Source organism: Oryzias melastigma, linkage group LG5 (assembly GCF_002922805.2).
Source record: "Oryzias melastigma strain HK-1 linkage group LG5, ASM292280v2, whole genome shotgun sequence".
In the NCBI taxonomy this organism is placed as follows: Eukaryota; Metazoa; Chordata; class Actinopteri; order Beloniformes; family Adrianichthyidae; genus Oryzias; species Oryzias melastigma.
The window spans coordinates 13,047,160-13,051,273 of record NC_050516.1 but is presented as its reverse complement, the minus strand read 5'-3'; positions in this window follow the sequence as shown (position 1 = coordinate 13,051,273).

Here is a 4,114-nt window from a genome sequence, read left to right as displayed (position 1 = left end):
GTCAGTCAGGCTGTGGAGCTTTTACCATAGACTAGTCATTTATTCAATTCCAATCAGGATTCTTTTCTCGGACATTTGTATCCTTTCTCCATGTCTTCATTTAACCCTTGATGGATGAATTGTATTTAACTTGAGATGAATGAAGGGCCTTTCTCTGCTCAAAGCGAAGCTTTTCCTGTCATGTTCTGCTGTGCTGCCAGACCTCCAGCAGCTGCTGTCACTCCGCTCCTCATCAGCCTCATCAGCCTCACCTGTTCTGAGCTGCATTTATTCAGTCTGCTTCTTGGCCAGTTTTTGGTAGTTTGGTGTTCATTGCTAAGCCTAAAGTGCTAGTGGTTTGTTGATGATCGATTTTCTAGGTTTTGAACTTTGGTTATCTGGGGCGTTTACTAAATTTTCTGTCCAAAACATGTAAACGGATTTGTCCCACATGCACCAGAAAAAACTATTGGAGCATATATGTTCTCTCTAGGTTTTCAAACCTATTAAAATTCTCAAATAAATGAGATTTTTTTTTTTTTTCATAATGTTGTGAATCAGGAGCAGACAAAGACTCTAGTTTAGAAAAGAAGCCAATTAGTGATGTGGAGATATACCTTGAGTCTACAAGCGCCCTGTTCCTTTCCATTCTGATACATTCACTTTACTAGATCCGTGGATGTCAAAAAACACTTCCTGGAATTAAAAGGGTCCCGCATCCATTCATCACCACCAAATCTGACTCCTTGACTGGTCAAAGTTTGACCTGGTCTAACTGTAAATGCATGTTCAATTGCCAGGTGTTTCATAGGTCATAGAAACTTGTGTAGCTAATCCCAAGCTCAAGAGTTTTGAATGCAGAAGCCCTAAACTGTCCCTTATGTGCTTTTAAATAGACTTCTCATTGAAAGTAGCTGCTTGAATCAGTGACTGTATAAACAATGGGCAGCTCAGCCCCTCCCTCCTCAATTTCTATATGGTTCCAAGAAGGTCAATCCAATAGACTTCCATTGTAGACTGTTATTTTTCACTTTATTTGTCAGAATATACAGTCTTGCTTTGTTACCTTTTTCCTTCTAATCCTATTTTATTAAGATATCTCTTCTTTATTGGAAGTTATAAAGTGACCAATCAGATGCCTCAGTAAAAGCATGTGGTGTCTGCTGACCCCACAGTTTCAGTGCAAGGGTTGTGGACGTCCAATAAGCTCACTCATGACTGGTGACAGCAGTTCCTCAAAAAATGTGACTCTGACCGACTCCGACTAATCACTGTTGTTGGGTTTCAAAATGGCGGCGCATGGATCAGGCCATGGTGACTGATCTTGCAAGAGCTGGTGCTAAGGCATTTTCTATGTGTGACGTCAAAACCTCGCCATGTCCAGTGATAATACATGTCTATGGCTTGAACGCGTTATGCCGAGGACAGTGTCAACGTAGCTTCAGGAAACTGTAAAGCTTTTCTTTAACTTTGGTTAAAAACAGCAGATTCGTAAATAAAAGACCACTAGGAAAGCTTTTAAAAAAGCTCAAAATATGATCGGACTTAGTCTTTTATGACTAGTTATCTTTGTGTATGTATATGTGAATATACTGTGTATATACATATATATATATATATATATATATATATATATATATATAAATTAAAATGGCTTCTGATTGTATCCTGCACTATAAAGATTAACTATCAGAGATTTTGTTTTATTTCCTTCTTTCTTAGACTCCAGCAAAAGGAGTGTAGGAGAATAAATATATGTAAACAGGTCACAGGTACGGGCAATTATCCTTATCAGCTGTTCCTCCATATCAGGCCGAAACCTTTTAAATGTTTACTTTTGATCAGAGCCGCTTCGCTGCTTTGGCTTGTTATTTGAAAGGAGCACATGTAACGGCGATGGTCTAAAACTTTACCCCGAGGAACAGGGAAAAAAATCTAACTTCTTTTCAGAGAAACAAACAGGTTTTCAAAAATCTTTTTGAGGTGTAGAAGACTGCTGGTAAACCTCTATCATGGTGATTAACATCTTTTTACTGTTTACTGTGGGTGTTTCGGCTCAGAATCAAAGCAAAGATCCACAATTGTAATTGCTGACTTTGCTTTGAAATGCGAGGTTTAAATGATGCAGGATTTTGAGGAATCAGAAGAAACCCAAGCAGGCCGGCCTGAAAGAACGGAAATGGTCTCCCTCTGACCCTGCAGCTCTGTGTCACCGGCCCCCTCACTCATTGTTATTCCACACAACTCATCGCTGATATTTCATAGACAATGAAATATGTGTATTATTTCCCCTCAGAGAAAAACAAGTTGATTGCTTGTGTTTTCAATTAATGCTAAATAATTCCTGTACGAGCAATAAGAGTAAAACTGGGAATTAGAGGTTCTCCATGGAGAAGTGGAGTCAAATCCGACTCTAGAACTATATGTGTGTGTGTGAGCACAGAGGACATTACGGGGACAAGCGGCGTGGAGACGGCCTGCGTGACGTGAACCCTCAACGAGCCATAATTTGTTTTATTTTTTAATTTCCCCCTTCCTCACTAGGGACTCTCATAATATCCTTTATTTATCAGGCAAAGTTCTAGCCGAGCATTGGAGACTTTCCCCACATCATCATATTTCACATTCATGTAATTTGCATATTAAAATAAACAGAATTGCAAACCTAAAAACATCAGGGCCACTTATGCACCGAGGCTGCCTCATCAGCCCCAGAACTGCTGCCGGCCCGTTTGTTCAGTGACACTGGCAAAACAAAAAGTAAAAGATTTGCATGCAAATAGTATTTCTATGTTTGTGTTTCCGTATTTATCCCGATAAATAAATGGTTTTTACACAATCTGCAATCTTTAACTGTGAATAATATAATAAAGTGTCATATTAACACATATTTTACTCACATTTATTTTATGAGTTTTTAAAATGTAGACAAAATGTGCTAGACACCAAGTTGTTGTTTTGTTTTTTTTACCCCTAAATTCTTGAATTTAGCACAAACTGTGCACTGTGCATACAAATCTCAAGTGTGTAACCTCGTCACAAGAAAGACTAAATAAAAAATGAATGGAAAAGGTGTTTTTGGGGGGCTCATTTGAAGCCACTTTTTAGGAAAAGTCTCACGCTTCAAAATTATTCTCACAGAGGGAATGTTTTGCACTAGATATAAAGTCCCCCATGACATTTCTTTTTAACTTAAAAACATTTTTCCCAGTAGTGTTTTAATTATGATTATGGGGTTTTTAAACAAAATCCCACAACCTAAATGTCTTAAAAAGCCATTTTTCACGTTGATCAGTTTCCAAAATCTCCTCTGAAGGGGCGTGGCTTTTGGAGCTGAGCTGATTACGATAGCATTGTGTCTCGCTAGCGTAAACCTTCACCGCCATTAGATAAAAAGTCCAGCCGTATCATTTTGAGCTTGATGTCAGTTCGGACGAGGAAGTGAAGAGCTTCACGAACTTCCTCCAAAAGCCTGATTCTTTGTCCTTTCAGTTCACCAAAGACTCTTTTAGCTAATTATCAAATGTTTATTGACGTCGTTGTGTCCAATACATTCAATCCATTGGTTTCATTGGTAAAATAATGAAATCTAACATCAAAATGGTCTTTCACTGATTTACAATCCTTCACAGATGCGGTCAGACGTTCAAATTTCTGTGGTCACATCGAGAAGCTCCGTAGAGTCTCACAGAGATTTTCTGGCACTCGCAGTCCTGCAACCACAAGTATTGTATGAAACTCACAAAAAAATCAAGTGACAGCTGATTTGTCCATTGAAATGCAAACGGCGGCTCATTTGACTGCAGTCAATGGGAAGATGCCGTCTTCTCTTCTCCAGCACCTGAGCTAGACACGCTAGCCGGAACAGATGAGGGTTTAACAAATGTGCAGCAGAGCTGTTGTGACGTAAAGAAGCCTCATTCATTCAAACAGAGTCTGTCTGTGACAGTTTGATTGACAGCAACTTAAAAGGAGAAATACTCGGAAATGCAAAAATGTATTACATTTGTTCTCATACATATACACATACATGTTAAAAACTCAAAAAACATGATTTTCTTCGGAGGGGGACTTTAAAGCATATACAAAAAAAAATGATACATCTAAAATAAACATTACTGTGACTACGCAAACT